The sequence below is a fragment of the Cicer arietinum genome, chromosome 7 (genome assembly GCF_000331145.2).
Source record: "Cicer arietinum cultivar CDC Frontier isolate Library 1 chromosome 7, Cicar.CDCFrontier_v2.0, whole genome shotgun sequence".
Lineage (NCBI taxonomy): Eukaryota > Viridiplantae > Streptophyta > Magnoliopsida > Fabales > Fabaceae > Cicer > Cicer arietinum.
In genome coordinates, this window is record NC_021166.2 from 47787172 (window position 1) to 47811291 (window position 24120).

The 24120-nt window shown below is 31.1% G+C and overlaps 3 non-coding genes across 3 annotated transcripts; all 3 read right to left on the bottom strand.

Annotated features, from left to right (window-relative positions):
* Positions 1–2626: 2626 nt before the first annotated feature.
* TRNAN-GUU (transfer RNA asparagine (anticodon GUU)) lies at positions 2627–2700 on the bottom strand. Its single transcript has one exon. It is a non-coding gene; the product is annotated as a tRNA-Asn (tRNA).
* Positions 2701–3820: 1120 nt separating this feature from the next.
* Positions 3821–3894, bottom strand: TRNAN-GUU (transfer RNA asparagine (anticodon GUU)). The gene has a single exon. It is a non-coding gene; the product is annotated as a tRNA-Asn (tRNA).
* Positions 3895–5011: 1117 nt separating this feature from the next.
* Positions 5012–5085, bottom strand: TRNAN-GUU (transfer RNA asparagine (anticodon GUU)). Its single transcript has one exon. It is a non-coding gene; the product is annotated as a tRNA-Asn (tRNA).
* Between the last annotated feature and the right edge of the window lie 19035 nt (positions 5086–24120).

Sequence of the window (24120 nt, forward strand, 5' to 3'; positions counted from 1 at the left end):
CATATATATATATATATATATATATCCCTTGAAAATGAGGATTCATACAAACTCCTAGCTATTACAAATCATCTTTAGTGCCTTAAATTAACATCATCTTGACTTTTATAGTGAATCCAAGAATTGATCTCAATAATTTATAACAGTAATAATAAATTTTGGTATATTGATATATGAATGGCATATTCTCCAATTTTCAAGTATTTTTATAAGGTAATTTTGCACAATATGCATTCTAATGATATTCAACTTTGCAAATGACCATAACTTTCTTCTTGTCGTGTTTGTTTAAACTTCAAGTTCCTTCATAGATGCACTACATATACGGCAATTGAGTCAAAAACTTCAAGCTCGTAGAATATAATTCAACCCTCTACCTTCCATTTTCATTTATCTTCAGTCCTAAGTTATGGCAGTAACACTTCTTGTTAGATGTAGTTAGATATGGTTTAAGATAATTGGAAGATAGTTATGAACAGTTGCACTTTTGTTAGGTTAATTATATTAAGAGTTATATATAAAAGTGCATCATACTCTAGTGTATCATATTATTTCAAGTTTTATATTTTCTTTTAACTATTTCTCTCTTTGTTGGGTTCAACCATGATTCTCAACATGGTATCAGAGTAATACTTATTCTACTACATTTTTCTCAAGATTTTTTTGAGAAAATTTTCATGTTAGCCCAAAGTAGGCCGAAGACTTCGATGAGAGTTATGCACCTCGGCTGCTTCCACTTTCTACATGAATTTTCTTGTTTAGTTGATGTGATTACGACTTGTACTATTTTTTTCTACATGAATTTTCTTATTTAGCTGATGTGATTACGACTTATATTATTTTTCTTTCACTATTTACATTGTCTTTTCCTTTTTCTTGTATTCTACTGTTCTTCTCAAGTTGAAAATATTATTATACACTTTCAACTTGTGGGGATGTTAGATGTAGTTAGATTTAGTTAGATATGGTTTAAGGTAGTTGGAAGATAGTTATGATTAGGAGAAGTTTTGTTAGGTTAGTTACACTAAGAGCACTATATAAAAATGCTTCATACTCTAGTTGTATCATATTTATTGATATTATCATTTCAAATTTTATATTTCTTTTTAATTATTTCACTCTTTGTTAGACTCAACCATGATTCTCAACACTTCTAATTACAAGAATTTATGCCTTTCTATTTCCTCTATAATTCAACCTAAATCTTTTGCACAAGCTTAAAACAGTTATAGTTTGAAACTTGCTATGCATGCAAACTTAATTGGATGTCCTTAATTCTACTATATTTGATCTATTGTTGGTGTATCTCCTGATAAAACACCTATTGGCTACAAATAAGTGTACAAAATAAAGTACCTTGATGATATATGATACTATAGAAAACACCTATTGACTGCAAATTAGTTTACAAAATAAAGTACCTTTGTGATATGTAATATAGAAAGGTACAAAGTTAGACTGGTAGCTAAGGGTTACACTTAATTTGAAGGGGTTGATTATTTCACCAGTTGTCAAAATTACTATTATAAGAACCATACCTTTTTTATCTTCTATTTTAAAATAGGTATTTAAAAAAATTAGATTTTAATAATTTTTTTTATATGTAGATTTAAAGGAGGAGGTCTATATAACCGTTCCTCTTTGTTCAAATTTTACTCACTTTATTGTTGATTATTTCTTGTTTACTAAGCAACTCAGTGATCAATTCAGTGTCTTACTTCTATACATAGATGGTATTGTCCTCACATGTAATAGTATTTCTAAAATTCAACAGGTAAAATCTTTTTGCATATCAAATTTAAAATCAAAGATCTTGCATACCAAATTTAAAATCAAAGATCTTGGTTCTGTAATGTAGTTCCTTGGGATAGAGGTTTCTAGATCCACCTTTAATATTCTTCTACATCAAAGAAAATACACTCTCAAATTGTTGAATGACACTAGCACTATTAGCACTATATTGTTCAAATTCAAAATTATATGAGGATGAATCATAGTATATGAGGATAATTGAATGTTCCTTTATTTACCCACTACATGGCCTGACATAGGTTTTGTTGTCCAACAACTAAGCCAACATGTTTCTAACCCTAGACATGTTCATTATAAGGTTGTGACTCCGATCCTTTAATACTTGGGGATTATCGAATATAGTTAACTAATTGTATTTTGTTTAAACTTTCTTTGTATTATTCTATTTAATTTGTAATTTAGGTTATCCAGCTAGTTTCTTCTTCTTAATAGATAGTCACATTGTCAGACTTATATGTTAAGTTTTAATACTACAGTTTTAATAGATTTCTTCTCCCTTCTCTATTTTGATAAAAAAAATGATTGAATGTTTAATTCATTTCATTCAATATTAATTTTTTTTTAAATTGTAAATTATTCGGATCTCTAATCCGTATACTACATTTATAAAGTATTATTTGCATTGAATCTATTGTGAACACTCATGATTTTGTCATTTATAAAAATATATTGAGGAATATTAGTTTATGATTTATGCAATTTGACTAATAAATGATGACTAATAAATGATTTTATTAGAGTATACAAAATAAAGAAATAAAATTAACAAATAATGTGAGTAATTTAAAAATTAAGAAGGAAAAAAATTAAATTTCGCTAGAAGGAGGGGTTGAACCTCCGACCTTGTGGTTAACAGCCACACCCTTTAACCAACTGAGCTATTCCAGCTTGACTAGTCCGACAACTTTTCACCAGTTGTCAAAATTACTATTATAAGAACCATTCCTTTTTTTTATCTTCTATTTTAAAATAGGTATTTAAAAAAATTAGATTTTAATAAATTTTTTTATATGTAGATTTAAAGGAGGAGGTCTATATAACCGTTCCTCTTTGTTCAAATTTTACTCACTTTATTGTTGATTATTCCTTGTTTACTAAGCAACTCAGTGATCAATTTAGTGTCTTACTTCTGTACATAGATGGTATTGTCCTCACATGTAATAGTATTTCTAAAATTCAACAGGTAAAATCTTTTTGCATATCAAATTTAAAATCAAAGATCTTGGTTCCGTAATGTAGTTCCTTGGGATAGAGGTTTCTAGATCCACCTTTAATATTCTTCTAAATCAAAGAAAATACACTCTCGAATTGTTGAATGACACTAGCACTATTAGCACTATATTGTTCAGATTCAAAATTATATGAGGATAAATCATAGTATATGAGGATAATTGAATGTTCCTTTATTTACCCACTACATGGCCTGACATAGGTTTTGTTGTCCAACAACTAAGCCAACATGTTTCTAACCCTAGACATGTTCATTATAAGGTTGTGACTCCGATCCTTTAATACTTGGGGATTATCGAATATAGTTAACTAATTGTATTTTGTTTAAATTTTCTTTGTATTATTCTATTTATTTTGTAATTTAGGTTATACAGCTAGTTTCTTCTTCTTAATAGATAGTCACATTGTGAGACTTATATGTTAAGTTTTAATACTACAGTTTTAATAGATTTCTTCTCCCTTCTCTATTTTGATAAAAAAAAATGATTGAATGTTTAATTCATTTCATTCAATATTAATATTTTTTTAAATTGTAAATTATTCGGATCTCTAATCCGTATACTACATTTATAAAGTATTATTTGCATTGAATCTATTGTGAACACTCATGATTTTGTCAGTTATAAAAATATATTGAGGAATATTAGTTTATGATTTATGCAATTTGAATAATAAATGATGACTAATAAATGATTTTATTAGAGTATACAAAATAAAGAAATAAAATTAACAAATAATGTGAGTAATTTAAAAATTAAGAAGGAAAAAAATTAAATTTCGCTGGAAGGAGGGGTTGAACCTCCGACCTTGTGGTTAACAGCCACACGCTCTAACCAACTGAGCTATTCCAGCTTGACTAGTCCGACAACTTTTCACCAGTTGTCAAAATTACTATTATAAGAACCATTCCTTTTTTATCTTCTATTTTAAAATAGGTATTTAAAAAAATTAGATTTTAATAAATTTTTTTATATGTAGATTTAAAGGAGGAGGTCTATATAACCGTTCCTCTTTGTTCAAATTTTACTCACTTTATTGTTGATTATTCCTTGTTTACTAAGCAACTCAGTGATCAATTCAGTGTCTTACTTCTGTACATAGATGGTATTGTCCTTACATGTAATAGTATTTCTAAAATTCAACAGGTAAAATCTTTTTGCATATCAAATTTAAAATCAAAGATCTTGGTTCCGTAATGTAGTTCCTTGGGATAGAGGTTTCTAGATCGACCTTCAATATTCTTCTAAATCAAAGAAAATACACTCTCGAATTGTTGAATGACACTAGCACTATTAGCACTATATTGTTCAGATTCAAAATTATATGAGGATGAATCATAGTATATGAGGATAATTGAATGTTCCTTTATTTACCCACTACATGGCCTGCATAGTTTTTGTTGTCCAACAACTAAGCCAACATGTTTCTAACCCTAGACATGTTCATTATAAGGTTGTGACTCCGATCCTTTAATACTTGGGGATTATCGAATATAGTTAACTAATTGTATTTTGTTTAAATTTTCTTTGTATTATTCTATTTAATTTGTAATTTAGGTTATACAGCTAGTTTCTTCTTCTTAATAGATAGTCACATTGTGAGACTTATATGTTAAGTTTTAATACTACAGTTTTAATAGATTTCTTCTCCCTTCTCTATTTTGATAAAAAAAAATGATTGAATGTTTAATTCATTTCATTCAATATTAATATTTTTTAAAATTGTAAATTATTCGGATCTCTAATCCGTATACTACATTTATAAAGTATTATTTGCATTGAATCTTTTGTGAACACTCATGATTTTGTCAGTTATAAAAATATATTGAGGAATATTAGTTTATGATTTATGCAATTTGAATAATAAATGATGACTAATAAATGATTTTATTAGAGTATACAAAATAAAGAAATAAAATTAACAAATAATGTGAGTAATTTAAAAATTAAGAAGGAAAAAAACAAAATTTCGCTAGAAGGAGGGGTTGAACCTCCGACCTTGTGGTTAACAGCCACACGCTCTAACCAACTGAGCTATTCCAGCTTGTTGGTAATATTTCAACGATGTATTCTAAATGTTATGTGATGAGAAGACTATATTCAAAGTTAATAGCAAGTCTTTTATTAATAGATAATAAATGCAACATCATGTAATTTGCCATTCCCTTGTTTACCTAAATCCAGATATACTATTAGAAATTTTGTCCAAAAAAAAAAAGATATACTATTGCAAAAAATACTCCGGATTCATTTTTCTAAAATTATTTAAAGTGAACTTAGTATGACATAATTTGAAGTTGTTGTTGTTGGTTTTATTTATAAGAATATATTTTATCGTGAAAGGTATATATGTAGCATATATATTTAAGAGTTATGTCTTTTGAATGATAAAATCATATGTGTAGTTCAAAAATTTAACCCTTGACCATATGATTATTAAATCTGAGCAATTTAACATGTTATAAGTACAAAATATTTACTATTTTACTTATAACTAAGTACCAATCAGAAAATTTAGTTGGTCGCCTATAACGAATTAAAATATTCAAATAAAGATGAATCAATAGTCATGAATTGGGATTGTCCTCCACTTGTTGGAGAGTTTGGAGGAGTGCAAGAGTAGCAATTGGCCAAATGCTCCAGGATCACAAGCGACTTGCACATTAAATCTCCACCTAAAACCTTAATATATTAGGTATATGAGTCATCATTCTTATCAATCCAACATATACTACGTTCATAGTTGATGTGGTACTTAACCACTCACACTTGAACCCAATAGTTTGCTTGTCTATTATTATAGTTTGTATTCATTTCTCTAATAAATGGCTCTAAACCACTCATCGTCGGTAGATGAGTAAGAAGGAAGAGAATAATAATGGGAAAGTTGAGCGAGAGGCAACAAGGTCAAGAAAAAAATTAATAACAATGAAGTAAAAATGTAAGTAAATTAATTCAAAGAGAAATGTGTGTTTTATTATCAGTGCATCTCTATAATACATTTCAGATAAAATTGTGAAGAAGAATTAGTTAAAAGAAGAATATGTATTTTATTGCTAGTATATCTCATAATTTTATTCTAGATAAAAGTTTAAGAAAATATATTACATATTAATTATAAGGCAAAGTATATGGTGCATAAGCAAAGTTGGGTATGCCGGTTGGTTCGTCCTGTTTAACCCTCTTCACACAAATCCACACATTAAACGGATCACACTCGTCTATGAATAATAACGAGTTATGATATGTCAATTCAAATTTATTCCGAGTTAGTCTACGATTAAACAAACTAATATGTGGACTATAAAAAAATAATTATTTAATATTAAAAAACTAAAAAGTACGTAATCTAAAAAAATTCTATCAGTAATTTTATGTTATAATTAACTTGTATGTTGTATGAGATGAGAAAAACATTAAGTATATAAGTAAGAAAAAACCATAAATAAAACTTAAAATTCCAAACTAAATTAGAAGTAAGAAGAGTATAATAAAAAAAAAACATGATAGATTAACATATATAAATTATTACCACAAAATTATTAATTAATCTAATTTATAGTGAACAACATGTAGTTATTGATTTTTTTTATAAGAAGATATTGATTATTTTTTTAATGTTACAACAATTACCGAACCTACGAATCCATAAACAAATTAATCCATGGTCTAAACAGTCCAATCCATATGAACTAAAATTTAAATGAACCATAAAAGTTTAGTTCACAACCCATGCAGATCGCAGGTTAAACAAGTCGATCCGCATATCTTAGTTCTTAGTTCATATATTCAGCTCTATACAATATACCCAACTTTACGCATAAGGGTGTGATTTCTTGGCCTATAAACAAATACAAAATGAATAATGATAACTTTTTTTGCTTTTGAATATAGAATAATCAAGTTTTTATACACGTGTGACTTTTTTTTACATATAAAAAATAAAATGAAAAACCCATTTGTTTAAAACTGAAATTTGTTAATAATGAGAACACCAAATGGAAATCTAAGTTGGATAAATCATGATTTGTTGGTGACTAATGTTAGTTTTCAATGGAATAACCAAAGTATAGATACAAGTTATAGCATATCTACATAGAAGTACTTTTAGGATTCAGAGAATATAACACAAATGAGTGGGGACATGTCTTATGGCATAATGATTATATGGCTAAACGGCTTAGGGCAGCGGTTTTTCATTGGATTTGATAGAATGGTCCAATTTACCATGGTCTATTCAACAACAAAAGCTCAACACATAATTTAATACGTAATACTAATTAACCATAATTTAATTAATAATAGTTTTCAATAATTGATTATTATCAATCCATAATTAATTAATTAAATAATTAATCTAATGATAATCCACTTGGATGATAATAATCAATTATTAAAAGAATATGAATTAAATACTAGAATTTCAATTATAGTCAAAACACCTATCATCTAACAGAAATAAGCTTTGACGTTGTAGAAATTGAATTACTAGAGAAAACAAATCGTAAATGTCAAAGACTTACATTTTATATAAGAACGATGACTTTAAAATAGCTCAAGCATTTGAAAATGCTATGATAAACTCCCACTAACCCAAGATACCAACAAATTGTAATCAAAACGATATGAGTTACAATGGTCATAAATATTTGGTTGGTGGTTCGAATGTCATAGAATATTGACGTATGTCTAATAATTGTATGTCTGGAAATACCTTAACAACACAATGTTATCCTCGATGGGAGTATTAACATTATACTTGTACTTATATATTTAGGACCTCACAAAATATGGAATGTTGTTAATTAAAAGATAAACACAATATAATTGTATGCTAAAGAATTGTTGTGCATTTTTCAACTACCTAAACACTAAATTATGACGCTTACTAAGATGAGAAGAATTTTATATATACTAAGTTTGATAGAATGAGATTTAATTTTAAGGACTTGTAGAGTATGTCATATGTTATAGTGCACTCAAAAATATATAACAATATAAAAATAATTATTTTCAAATATTTATAATTTTTGTACACGTGCATTTCCACTAATCCGATATATATACAAACGAAATTTGGATGCTCATTAAAGTCCACTAATTTCAAAATACTCTAACGATATAATACAAACTGATTCATATTTTCATTAAGAGCCCACTTGTTTAAAATTACTCTAATGATAAAATATTTAATAGTGAAATATTAAATTTTTAGTACAAATTTATCGTGATAAGATATAATAATTATATAATTATAAATAATTTTGAGTACAGACTCTCACTGATCTCACATATATAAACTGGATGGGATTTTCATTAAAATCCACACATATATAAATACTCTAATGATATAATATTCACACCGTGGGATACTAAATTTTCAATGCAACATTATAAAGAATGAGTGATTATACAATTTTATCACTAACAAATTTTCACATATTTGACACAAAACAAAATATAGCAAAGTTATTAAGACAAATGACTTGATATCAATATGAAGCCCGATATATTAATAATTTTTTATACAATTAAAGAGATTATAAATTTTTATTTAATGATTCAAAATATAAATCTCCGATCATAAATAATAATTCACAAAATTTATAAACAAAGTAACCACACATAAAAGAGTATAATGATTATACAAAATATTTATCATCGTATGAGTGAAATTAAATCCCTAATATTTAAAAGAAAGTGGGATTATATACACTTATTTATAATAATACACTCAAATCTCAAATGTTACAAATATAGTTTGACACACTTGAGGAAAAGATTAGATTACACGCAACAAAAATAAAAAGACTTAAATTTGTACTATTATTGAGGATATAAAAGAAATCACCGTAAATTTTATTTTATAATCATACAATTAATAAATACTTTCATAACACAATATCATAACTGATAAGAGTATTGATATTATACTTGTACTTTTAAGAATTTTATTTTTATTTATAAATTACTCAAGACTATAATATGTTCAACATGAGTCTTCGTAAGATTCTCCCACTTGATAAATAATGATAGTTGAATTATAAAGTCAATTTTTTTTTTCTTCGAAAATATTTAAACAAATTTACAAATATCTTCTCTATCATAGAGTAATCATGTCACACAACATCACACGATAGGCTATGTCCGACATTTATATAATATATAAGGATATTTACAATCCAAAAGTGATTTAAAATAAATGTTGGATTGTGTAAAATAAAATATAAATTACTACATGTCTTTAAAGATAATTTTTTTTACAAGAAAATAAATTTAATTCAAATAATGAGAATAGTACAATCAAATTGATCATTCTCCATCCATATTTTAAGATCAACAAAAAAGTAAAAAATATACTAACAATACTAATAAGTATTTTAAAAAACAATGAGAAATTACCTAACCAAAAACTTAATTATTTCAACCAAACTAAATTCTTCCACATATGATCAACTATTAAGAGTAATGCAAGATCCATGGTCTTTAATACCATCCATCTTCAGAAGAAGAAAAAACTGTCGTTGTTCGCTTATATTGGCTATTGGTGGTCTTTGACATGACCAATTCAAATACGTGTTGACAAGAAATGTGTAAGACTGCGAGAATGTTAAAATTGACGATAGCCTCCCTAAACCCCTTACTCAAAATATGGTACCAACTAAGTGAGTCATTCTCATGAATTTTAACAAACACATAAAGTTCAAACTTGAAACAAACAAAAATACCGCAACAAGATGAGAGACAAAAATGCCATACTAAAATAACGAACACAAAACAAAATAAAACAAGAGAAAGAAATGTAAAAACCACTTATTTTAATAAAAGGAGAAGAAAATTTTAAATTCTAGTACCGATAGGGTACTTGAACCATAATTGACACAATTACAAATTCATAATTATATTGAACAATTTACAATAAATTATCTTAACAATAACACACCTGTAGGGCATGATTATTATCAATATAGTATTAATTTGTTTTCACATACAAAATTCACACGAAGTGTAAGTCTAGAGGCAATAACTTGCCTGGTGGAGAATAAACACATAAACACAATAACAAGTAATACACATCTGATATAAAATCCCTCCACCTTTCAAGAACCTATGAGGAGCAACAATAAATATATGGCAGCAAATTAATCAAAACAACAATGAGCGTAATGAACACTGATATTTTAACGTGAAAAACCCCTCAATGCAAGGGTAAAAACCACAGGTCGTCCAGACCAATTAAATAAATCCACTATAATCAAACAAGGGTACAAGAAAGTCTCAAAATAATGTCCAAATTGTGCCTACAACCAGCCAAAATAACAAAGCACTAAAGCCTACAAATGAAAAGCAAGAAGAAGAAAAACACCCAAAAAACCTGATGTTGTGCAAGCACGATTTCTCCTCCTCCAGACGTTGTTTTGTCGTTTTGACCGTTGAAACTAAAGACCTGAATGTTACAAACCTTCTGTCCAAAGCTCAGTCCGATCCAACGGTTAAAGAATGCACATTCGATGTTTTTCTGGGACTAATTTAACAAAATCGGGAATAAGGTTACTCTTCTCTTTTCTCTTTTGGTGGTGGTCTTTCCTGTCAAAATAGTCTCTCTCGTATAACCCTAATTAGACCACTCTCCAATTAAATAAGTGAGACACATGGACTACAATATTTGCATCTTTCTCCACATAGGAAGGGAACCCAATACCCAACATATCTCCCCCTCACAACTATGTGGAGATAATCGCTAAACCGACAATATCTCAACAAGTTTCAAACTTCCTTCTTGGTAATGATTTAGTCATCATATCAAAACCATTATAATCAGTATGAACTTTAGTCAATTCCAACAACTTAGCTTCCAAAACATCACGTATCCAATGATACCTTTCATCAATGTATTTGGATCTGCTATGAAACGTCGAATTCTCACCAAGATGAATAGCACTTTGACTATAGACAAATAATACATATTTATCCTTAATAAACCCAAGCTATTGTAAAAATTTCTTCAACCAAATCAACTATTTGCATGCTTCAGTAATGACAATGAACTTTGCCTCAATTGTAGACAATGCTACACATTTTTGTACCCCACCAAATTTGAGTCAATATCTCCAGCCATATTTGAGTCGGAGTACCCTACCAAAATAGGTTTGTCACCTCCAAAACAAAGCCTCGTACATGTAGTACCACGAAGATACCTCAAAATCCATTTTACAGCATTCCAATGTTCTGTACTTGGATTTGACAAAAATATACTAATTGTACCAACATGCGCAATATTTGGTCTTGTACACACCATTGCATACATCAAACTACTCACAACAGAAGCATAAGGAATTCGTTCCATGAATCTTTTGTCATCTTCACTAGAATGAATTTGTTTAGAACTCAACTTAAAGTGAGCAGTAAGAGGAGTACTTATAACTTTGATGTTTTCCATCTGAAACATTTGCAACACTTTCTCAATATAGTGTTCTTGTGACATCCAAAGTTTCTTCTCCTTTCTGTCACACATGATTCTTATGCTACGAATTTGTTTAGCTGCTTGATTACTCTTCATCATATGCATATTTTTCATTGATTTTAGTCGTATTTATCTTTAACCATTAGTTAATTTAAGGATTTATTTGATATATTTTGTTAATTTTATTTCTTTGATTTAATGAAATGTTTATGTTCTTATTTCCTTGACTAAGTAGATATTTTTTGGAGTTTTGCGTTGTTACTTTGTTTTAGTGCAGTGCTGAATTTTGGTGAGAAATCAACATGACCTATGTGGAGTATTTCAACCATATCTGGAGTTTTAGATGACGAATTGGAGTCAACCTAAGTGCCAATGAAAGCTAAGATCCATAGCTACAACTTTCATGAAGACACCGAAACCAAATTCATAATCTAAAGAGGAAAAAAGTGAAGTATAAGTCAGACAACAGATGTGCGGGTGAAGCGCAACAGCCGCGCCTGAGGCGCATTTCATGCCTTTCAGCACTTCCAGCGCGCGCCTGAAGCGCGTTTTTTGTGCCTGGAGCGCGTGGACGCGACAATATACATTAAAAATGAAATTTTTCACTTTTTAGGAATCTTTTTGACTATTGGGAAGTTGGGAGACTTGTGCCCTAGCAAAGAAACTCAAAGACGACCGTTTCTAACACCATAGGAGCAGTTTTAGCAAGAATCATTCATGAAACTTTCTTGTAATTCTTCTTTAATCGTTATCTTTTTTATCTCTGTCATGAGTAACTAAACCCTATTTGTTAGGGATGAGTGTAACAGGATGAAACCCTTATTGTTTCTGATTTGATTTCTAGTTATATGAATGAGTTAATTGAATTATTTTTCTCATCTCTGTGCTTAATGCTTTTTATTGCTTGATCAACATTAAAATATTCTATGATTCGTATTTTGAAATGGAAGTGGATTTTACGAATGCTTGAGATGAGAAATTCATGAATTTGTAGTCTAGGGATAAACGCAGGTCATGAAACCTATTATATTAGTTGCAAAGCAATAGTTTACAAGAGAATTTCTATACGGTAATGCTTAATTCTAATCTTAAATCTACTAAGGAATTAGAAGTTACTTTGGAACTAAAGGTTCTGTCAATAAGACATTAGAGTAAGAATAATAAAGAGAATTCTGTAATAATTCAATAAAGGAATATAGTAGGACCAAATTAGACACAAATGTTGGATTTGAAGTGAAACTCATCCTTATTTTATTACTGTTGTTAATTTTATTACTGTTGGTAATGTAGTAGGACCAAATAAGACATTTTTCTCATTATAAAAGATCAATTTTATTACTGTTGTTAATTTCAAATCTTATTTCAATCAATTTGAAAACTTTTTGTTCAATTTTAGTAATTAAATATAATTCGATAGTAAAAAGCAATCCTTGAGTTCGACACTCGGTACTACCGTTTTATTTATTACTTGCAACGATTCAGTACAATTGCTGAAACGCTATCAAGTTTTGGGTGCCATCGCCGGTGATTGCCATATCACTATTGAATTTAATTTATTTACTGAATTGAAAAATTTTTCTCTGCAATAAAATTTCTTCTTTTATTTTATTTCTAATTTTAAAAAAAATCTGGTTTAAAACTCTTTATTTTTTACTTAATTATTTATCTTTCTTTAATTGTTCATTACTCATAATTTGTCTAACCTTGTATGCGAGGTCAGTCCTCAGTTGATCTTTTCTTCAATCTAGAAAAAGAAACTGCGAAAGCAAATAAAAATGTTGTATGCTGGAATTGAATGTTATGGAGGTTGGGTTGGCTTAAGGGATGTACTCTCAGAACAGATAAAATATGTTATCGCCACTGAGATAAAGAAGGGTATGGTAGTGCTAAATATACAACACAAAGTGGCCCCTGTCAAATTACTAAAGCATACTGGTTGTAACTTTTGTGGGAGAGCACATAAAAATGGAGCTTTGTGAAGCACTGGATGACAATGAGATAGAAGAACTAGAAAAGGTGAATTTTGTGAGTAATAACGGGAAGCAGAATAATCCCTACTCTAGTACGTACAACCTTGGTTGGAGAAATCATCCAAATTTTTCTTGGAGAGATCATCAAGGTGGATCTCAGGGTCAATAAGGAGCTCAAACAAACCAATTCCCCCATCAGAAGGCTGCTTGGGAGAGTGCTATAGAGAAATTAGTGACAAGCACAATTTCTTTTATTGAATAGTCAAGAGCCATCCAGAAAAATCACCCTGCTTCCATAAAGAATCTAGAGACTCAAATGGGTCAACTTGCTCAACAAATGGCACAAAGAACGCTTGGAAATTTGCCTAGTGACACGGTTCTGAATCCGCGAAATAATGTCAATGTCGTGACATCGAGGAGTGGCAAGGTAAGTGAATAAGTACCACTTAAAGCCAAAAAAAGTGGAAGTACTTCAACTTCGACCGACTCAGAGGAAATAGTCACACCGGCATCCGTTGAGGAGCACGTCGCTCTTGAAAAGGAGGAAGAACTTGTGGCACAAAAAAGGGAATCATTGCCAAAACCAAAAATTTGACTTCTGTTTCCTCAACGATAAAAAAAGGAAGAATCGAAAAACAATTTGGTAAGTTTCTTGATGTTTTTAAAAAATTGCATATTAACATTCCTTTTGCAGAAGCACTAGAGAAGATGCCAACATACGCCAAGTTCATGAAGGAGATTATGTCGAAGAAAAGAAATATTGGCGGTGAAACAGTGATGCTTACCGAAGAATGTAGTGCTATACTACATAGGAAGTTGCCATCGAAGCTCAAGGATCTTGGAAGCTTTTCAATCCCGTGCGTCATTGGAAATAGTACTTTTGGGAAGGCTCTGTGTGATCTTAGGGCTAGTGTAAATCTTATGCTCCTTTCCATATACAAAAAATTGGACATTGGAAAAGTCAAAGACACACAACTGATGTTACAGTTTGCGGATCGCTCAATGAAACACCCCTATAGAGTGGTGGAAGATGTGTTGGTTAAAGTGAATAAGTTCATTTTTCCAGTGGATTTCGTGGTACTAGACATGGATGAAGACAATGACATTCCTTTGATTTTGGGGAGACCATTCTTAGCAACAAAGAGAACTATGATTGATGTGGCAGATGATACCTTAACCTATAAGGTAAATGAGGAAATAATTACATTCAATATTTTAAAAGCCATAGAGCATTCAAACGAAAAAGAAGGATGTAACCGAATTGAGATTTTTAATTCGATAGTCGATGAAGAAGTTGAACATCAATGATGCTTACCCCTAGATGTTGTTAAAGGAAGTAAAGATCCAAAGGTGAAAGAGGTTTTAGCCATGTTAGAAGCATCACCATCTTACTCTCCCCATTTCCCCACTACATTGAAGGGGAATGAAGATGAATATGTAGAGAAAAAGAAAGATACGCCATTGGTTGAACTCAAGCAATTGCCACCTCACTTGAAATATGTATCTCTTGGTGAGAAGGATGATGTGTTCTTCCTGTCATACATGCCACTTTGACAATAGTTGAGACGTCAAGCTAATGACTTTAAAGAAGTGCTTCTTGGGAGGGAACTCACATGTATAGGTAACTTTTATTTTTTGCAATCTTATTTTTGTTATTTGAATTTATTTCTTTCTAATTGTGTAAACGTGCACTATGATGAAGAATTATTAACAACTTGCATTTGGTCTTAAGTTTTCTGTTTGTGATTTGGAAATTTCAACTCTATTTTTTTACTCATATCATTGCTCAATTCGATAAGTTTCACTAATGTATACATTGTTGATTACTCTGTGGTTGCAGAAGTCTAACTTGCCATCAATTTTTCATAAATTTTTTTAGTGACATGTTTAGCATTATTTTGGCAATTCATGCTCTCTCTTATTATCCTAGTTGTGAGCTTTTGGGCCTAAACACTTTCATTCTTTGTTGTGTGATTATCTAGACATGTGTTATCCCTTCAGAACTTGCATTAATTCTGACTTGCATTACTTGTAATTTATGCATACACTGAGGCAATTTTATTTAGTCGTTTGAACCTTTTTAACTACCCTATACAAGTTTTATCCCTTGCTAGCCCCTTTGAGCTTTGCCCTTTTATTTCGGTTACTAGCCACAGTACAAGCCAAAGTACATGACTTTAATTAAATCACCTTACTTGGAGTTAGGTACAAAAATTTACTGTCTTGATAAAGTTCTAAGTTTGGGGTTGTTCATGGGATAACAACCTTTTAAGTTTGGGGTGGTAATTCTCACAAAAAGAAAAAGAAAAAATCCAAAGAAAAAGAAAAAAAAAATTTGTGTGCTTTAATAAATAATATCTTCTTAGTTATTTTGTCAATGTTTGAGAATCTCCACAATGAAAAACGTGAAGAAAATTAAAAGTGGTAGAATAATTTGAAAATGTATGCCTAACTCCAAGTAGTAAAGCCTACTATCCCAAAATTAAAAGTGGTAGAATAATTTGCTGCATTGTGATTGCTAACTAGAATTTTTTCAAACCTATGGTAGCGTGATGCATGTTCTAGGATTTGAGTGATAAATTCATAACTGTTGCCAAACACTTGAGAAATTTTTTGCTGAGATTGTGTGAAGAGAGAGTTGAACTTGATGAATGAATGCTAAAGTATACAAATTGTGTTGTTTTTTATAAGCAACCATGAAACACGATGAATATTTTGTAGTAGCTGGAACTTTTTAGAATTGAGTTTGATTTGATTTAAGAAATTGAGTTTAAGTTTGCTTTTAACTGTACCAAATCTAAAATTAATTGTTGCTTTGGGACAAGCAATAGATTAAGTTTGGGGTTGTGATGACTCTTCGTCATATGCTTATTTTTCATTGATTTTAGTCGTATTTTTCTTTTAACCATTACTTAATTTAAGGAGTTATTTGATATATTTTGTTAATTTTATTTCTTTTATTTAATGAAATGTTTATGTTCTTATTTCCTTGATTAAGTAGAGATTTTTCGGAGTTTTGCATTGTTACTTTGTTTTAGTGCAGTGTTGAATTTTGGTGAGAAATCAACATGACCTATGTGGAGTATTTCGGCCATATCTGGAGTTTTAGATGTCCAATTGGAGTCAACCTAAGTGCCAATGAAAGCTAAGATCCATAGCTACAATTTTTATGCAGAAACCGAAACCAAATTCAGACTCTAAAGAGGAAAACTATGAAGTATACGACAGACAACAGACGTTGTGCGTTAAGCGCAAGAGCTGTGCCTGAGGCGCATTTCCTGCCTTTCAGCACTGCCAGCGCGCTCCTGAAGCGTGATTTCTGCGCCTGGAGCGCGTGGACGCGACAATATACTTTTAAAACGCAATTTTTCACTTTTTAGGAATCTTTTTTACTATTGGGAAGTTGGGATAGTTGAGCCCTAGCATAGAAACTCAAAGACTGTCGTTTTTAACACCATTTGAACAATTTTATCAAGAATCATTCATGAATCCTTCTTGTAATTCTTCTCTAATCTCTATCTTTTTTATCTATGTCATGAGTAACTAAACCCTATTTGTTAGGGATGAGTGTAACAAGATGAAACTCTTATTTTTTTGAACCCTATCTTCTACGTATTGAATTATTTTTCTCATCTTTGTGCTTAATGCTTTTTATTGCTTGATCAACATTAGAATGTTCTACGATTCGTATTTTGAAACGGAAGTGGACTTTACGAATGCTTGAGATGAGAAATTCATGAATTTGTAGTGTAGGGATAGATGCAGGTCATGAAACCAATTAAATTAGTTGCAAAACAATAGTTTACAAGAGAATTTCTATACGGTAATGCTTAATGCTAATCTTAAATCTACTAAGGAATTAGGGGTTACTTTGGAATTAAAGATTTTGTCACTAAGACATTAGAGCAAGAACAATAAAGAGAGTTTGGTAATAATTCAATAAAGGAATTCAGTAACTAGGACCAAATTAGACACCAATGTTGGATTTGAAGTGAAACTCATCCCTGACATTTTTCTCATTATAAAAGATCAATTTTATTACTGTTGTTAATTTCAAATATTATTTCAATCAATTTAGAATCTTTTTGTTCAATTTCAGTAATTAAATATAATTCAATAGTAAAACGCAATCCTTGAGTTCGACACTCGATACTACCGTCTTAATTATTACTTGCAACGATTCAGTACACTTGCTGAAACGCTATCACTACTCCCATGTCTTTCATGGAAAAAGACTCGCCCAACTGCTTCTTTAACCTATCAATCTTAGAAATGTTTTTTCCAACAATAAGTATGTCATCAACATATAATAATAGGATAATAAAATCATCGTTAGAAAATTTTCTAACAAATACACAATGGTCAGAAGTAGTCTTCATGTATCCTTGGTCACACGTAACAAACTCAAACTTTTTGTACCATTGCCTTGGAGCTTTCTTCAAACTGTATAAACTCTTTATTAGTCTACACACATAGTCTTCCTTGCCTTCAATAAGAAAATCATCAAGTTGCTTCATGTAAATCTCTTCCCCCAATTCACCATGAAGGAAAATCGTTTTTACATCCATTTGCTCTACCTCTAAGTCAAGAGTAGCTGCCAAACTCAACACGGTTCTAATTGATGTCATTTTTACCACATGTGAGAAAATCTCATTAAAATCAACACCATTTCTTTGACGGAAACCTTTCACCACTAATTTGGCTTTATACTTCGGACACTTTGAGTTAATCTCGAGTTTCACTCTATAGATCCACCTATTTTCCAAAGCCATTTTGCCTTTTGGAAATTTCACCAAATCATAGGTGTGATTATCATGCAAGGATTTCATCTTATCATGCATCGCATCCAACCATGTTTGACTTTCTTCACTCTCCATGGCCTCTTGAAAACACTCAGGTTCCCCTTCATCAGTCAAATTCACATACTCGTCAGAACCATACCTTGTAGATGGTTGTCTTTGCCTTTTAGACCTCTTGAGTTGGGTTAGAGATGATTCAGAAGCATCACTAAGATTCTCATCGTGTGACAGCTCATGATCATCACTAGTTTGAATATTTACCTCATCTCTAAGTCGATGATCATCAACACAATCATATGGCTCATCATTCTCAACATTACCATCAGTAGTATCTAAATCAGGAACAGGTGACCGAACTAGATCACCATCAACTAAGACGTTATTCCTCTCAGGTGTAGTCTTCTCCACCTTATCAATGTCTTCAATAGTTTGGTTTTTCATGAACACTACATCACTAATTTTGATAACCTTTTTGTTTATAGGATCATACAACTTGTAGCCAAATTTATCCTCACCATAACCGATGAAGACAAACTGCTTTGACATTGCATCCAACTTGGATCTTTCATCCTTCAAAACATGCACAAAAGTCTTACAACCAAAGACTCTCAAGTGATCATACTTGACATTCTTGCCAAACCATACCTTGTTTGGTACCTCACTATTCAAAGCGACAGTAGGAGTGAGATTAATAACATGCACCTCAGTGTACAGTTCTCACCCCAATAATGTTTATGCAACTTAGCTTTAGAGAGCATACACCTCACTTTGTCAACAAGTGTATGATTCATCCTTTCTTCTAAACCATTCAGCTGAGGAGTTTTATGAGGAGTCTTTTCATGTGCTATACCCTGCTGTTTGCAATAGACATCAAAGGGTCTGCAATACTCACCATTGTTGTCAGTACAAACATGTTTCAGCTTCTTGCATGTCTGTCTCTCAACCAAAGCATGAAATTGTTTGAATTTCTCCAACATTTGGTCTTTGGACTTCAGAACATAAACACATAGTTTCCTCGAACAGTCATCAATAAAAGTAACAAAATAAAGTGCACCACTAAAAATATTTACCTTTAAAGGGCCACATACGTCAGAATGCACCAACTGAAGCAACAATGAATTTCTAGAGGGAGGATTCCTTTTGAAGGATACTCTAGTATGTTTACCAATCATGCAGTGAGAACATTTCTCCAAATCTACTATCTTCAACCATGGAAGCACATCCTTTCTAGCTAAGCAATTTAACCCCTTTTTCACTAATATGGCTAAACCTTCGGGGCTACAAAGATGATTCCATATCCACATAATTCACATTGTCTTTTGCAACCAAAGTTTTTTTTTATAGCGTTTCAGCAAGTGTACTGAATCGTTGCAAGTAATAATTAAAACGGTAGTACCAAGTGTCGAACTCAATGATTGTGTTTTACTATCGAATTATATTTAACTACTAAAATTGAACAAAAAGTTCCCAAATTGATTGAAGCAATATTTAGAATTAACAACAGTAAATAAATTGATACTTTATAATTAGAAAAATGTCAGTGATGAGTTTCACTTCGAATCCAACCTTGGTGTCTAATTTGATCCTAGTCATTGAATTCCTTTATTGAATAATTACCGAATTCTCTTTATTACTCTTGTCCTAATGTCTTAGTGACAGAACCTTTAATTCCAAAGTAACCCATAATTCCTTAGTGGATTTAAGATTAGAATTAAGCCTTACCGTACATGAATTCTCTTGTTAAACTATTGCCTTTGCATAAAATTTAATTGGTTTCATGACCTGCATATATCCCTAGACTACAAATTTATGGATTTGTCATCTCAAGCATTTGTAAAGTCCACTTCCATTTCAAAATACGAATCATAGAACATTTTAATGTTGATCAAACAATAAAAAGCATTAAGCACATAGATGAGAAAAATAATTCAATAAACTCATTCATATAACTAGAAATCAAATCAGAAAAATAAGGGTTTCATCTTGTTACACTCATCCCTAACAAATAGGGTTTAATTACTCATGACAAAGATAGAAAATATAGATTAGAGAAGAATTACAAGAAAGGTTCATGAATGATTCTTGATAAAACTGCTCCAATGGTGTTAGAAACGATCGTCTTTGAGTTTTTATGCTAGGGCACAAGTCTCCAAACTTTCCAATAGTCAAAAAGATCCTTAAAAAGTGAAAGAAAAAAAAATGCATTTTTAAATATTCAACTGCGTGCCACACGCCGCAGGAGCGGAATTTGCGCTTTAGGAACGCCTAAGCAGATTCAAAAGGGTGGAAATGCCCTCAGGCGCGACTGTTACGCTTCAGACGCACATCTTCTTTGGTTTGACGTTTTCTGCATTTTTCTCCTCTTTTGAGTCTGAATTGGGTTCCATTGTCTTCATGAAAGTTGTAGCTATGGATCGTAGCTTTCATTTGAACATGGCTTGACTCCAATTGGACATATACAACTCCATATATGGCTGAAATACGTCACATAGGTTTTGTTGCTTTCTCACCGAAATTCAGCACTGCACTAAAACAAAGTAACAACACAAAACTACCAAAAATCTCTACTTAATCAAGGAAATAAGATCATAAACATTTCATTAAATCAAAGAACTAAAATCAAAAAAATATATCAAATAACTACTTAAATTAACTAATGGTTAAAGATAAATAAGACTAAAATCAATGTAAAATATGCATATGATGAAGAGTCATCACTTTTGTCCAATACAGTTTACTAATTTTCTCCCTTCTAGCCATAACCAAGTTACCTTTACTGAGTTTCCACTTTCCAGAAGAAAAATGATTATCAAAACCACTTTCATCAAGCATACGCACATAGATCAAATTGAAGCGAACAGCCGGAGCATGTTTGACTCATTTAAGCAACAATTGCATTCCCATGTTGGTTTGCAAGCATACATCACCAACACCAATTACCTTAGATACACCATCATTACCCATCTTTAAAACTCCAAAGTCACCTGAAGTATAAGATGTGAAGAAATTCTTCCTCGGTGTAACATGTAGTGTAGCACCACTATCAATTACCCACATGCTCTCATCAGATACAAGATTAATTGACTCAAAGTCACGGAGAATAACAAGATCATCACTAGTAGTAGTAGTAACACGGTCATCATCACGACCTCTTTGTGTCTGCTTACCCTTCTTGCTTGTGTTCTCCTTTTTCCACAGAAAACATTTCTTCTTTGTGTGCCATGTTCTATGACAATAACGACACTCCATATTTATGTATCTAGACTTGAATTTGCTTCTGCTATTTTCTCTACCACCCTTCGGTTCTTTTTTCTAACTTCTCCCACTATTTTCAGTGACAAGAACTTCATATTGAGATGAAGAACTTTGTGCATTCCTTCTCATTTTCTCATTCAAAAAACCACCATTAGTTGTTTCCAAAGAAACAACACCATTGTGAGTTGAACTCGTTATAGAAACCCAAAATGTCTCACAAGACTCTGGTAAAGATAATAGTAACAATAGTCCCAATAGCTCATCATCAAAACTTGATATCCATTCTAGACATTTGATCAAGGAGCCCCTAAAATTCACTCAAGTGATCTGAAATAGGCGTTCCCTCCTTATACTTCAAACATATGAAACTATTTAGTAAGAATAATATACTATTCTCCAATTTAGAGGCAAACAAAGTCTTTATCTTATCCCACATAGTTTTTGCATTTGTCTCATAGCAATATGATTTAAACATTATCTTCTACGTATTGCCTAACAAAACCGCATACTTTAATTCCAAAGTAATCCCTAATTCCTTAGTGGATTTAAAATTAGAATTCAGCCTTATCGTGCAGGAATTCTCTTGTTAAACTATTTCCTTGCAACTAATTTAATTGGTTTCATGACCTGCATCTATCCCTAGACTACAAATTCATGAATTTCTCATCTCAAGCATTTGTAAAGTCCACTTCTGATTCAAAATACGAATCGTAGAACATTTTTATGTTGATCAAACAATAAAAAGCGTTAAGCACAGAGATGAGAAAAATAATTCAATAAACTCATTCATATAACTAGAAATCAAATCAGAAAAATAAGGGTTTCATCTTGTTACACTTATCCCTAACAAATAGGGTTTAGTTACTCATGTCAGATATAAAAGAGATAGAGATTAGAGAAGAATTACAAGAAAGATTCATGAATGATTCTTGGTAAAACTTCGCCAATGGTGTTAGAAACGGCAGTCTTTGAGTTTCTCTGCTAAGACACAAGTCTTCAAACTTCCCAATAGTCAAAAAGATTCCTAAAAAGTGAAAAAAAACGCGTTTTTCAACATTCAGCCGTGTGCCTCACGTCCTAGACGCAGAATTTGCACTTCAGGCGCACAACTACTTATGTTTGACATTTTCTGCATTTTCCTTCTCTTTTGAGTCTGAATTGGGTTCCGGCGGCTTCTTGAAAGTTATAGATATGGATTTTAGATTTGTACTTGGTTTGACTCCAATTGGACATCTAGAACTCCAGATATGGCAGAAATACTCCATATAGGTCATGTTGATTTTTTCCCAAAATTTAGCACTGCACTAAAACAAAGTAACAACGCAAAACTACGAAAAATCTTTATTTAATCAAGAAAATAAGAACATAAAAACTTCATTAAATCAAAGAACTAAAAGCGACAAAATATATCAAATAACTCCTTAAATTAACTAACGGTTAATGATAGATAAGACTAAAATCAATAAAAAATATGCATATGATGAAGAGTCATCACAACCCCAAACTTAATCTATTGTTTGTCCCCAAGCAACAATTAATTTAATATTTGGTACAGTAAAAAGCAAACTTAAACTCAATTTCTCCAATCAAATCAAACTCAATTATCAAAGTTCCAGCTATTACAAAACATTTATCATGCTCTATGGTTTGTTACAAAAAACAACACAATTTATACACTTTAGCATTCATTCATCAACTTCAACTCTCTTCACACAATCTTGCCAAAATTTCTCTCAGGTGTTTAGAAAGGGTTATGAATTTATCACTCAAATCCTAGAACTGCATCTCGCTACCATAGGCTTTAAAAAATTCTAGTTAGCAATCACAATGCAACAAACACATACACTTTTGGAGGACTTTCGGGTTGTAATGAGGTTTAGGTAAGAGTATGACATTTTGGGATAGTAGGCTTTACTACTTGGAGTTAGACATACATTTTCATATTATTCTCCCTCTTTTATTTTTATTTTTTCTCTCCACATTTTATGCTGGACATTCTCAACCATTGACAAAAGAACTAAGAAGATGTTATTTATCAATGTACTAAAACTATATTTTTTTTTCTTTTGAATTTTTTTTCTTTTGAATTTTTTTTCTTCTTCTTTTCTTTTTGTGAGAATCACCACCCCAAACTTAAAAGGTTGTTATCTCATGAGCAACCCCAAACTTAGAACTTTATCAAGATGATTTTTTTTTTTCCTATCTAACTCTAAGTAAGGTGATTTAATTAAAGTCGGGTCTTTGACTTGCAATATGGTTAGTAACTGAAATAAAAGGACAAAGCTCAAAGGGGTTAGCAAATGATAAAATTTGTATATGGTAGTTAGAAAGGCTCAAACGACCAAGTCGCAAAGTTCAAGATCTTGTGATATAAAGAAACTCCTCAATAGGTCCTTCCAATACTCAAAGTGTTCACCATCAACACAAATGTGGTCAATTGATGTTTCCTCCAACAGCTTCTTCACTTAATCAAGACATGTTGAATCCTTGGATCTCTCCTTAGATACTGTAAAGTGCTCAACCTTGAGACCGAACTTTGATGCCAATTGAAGGTACAAACACGAGAAGCAAGTTGAATTGTGTTTATCTAA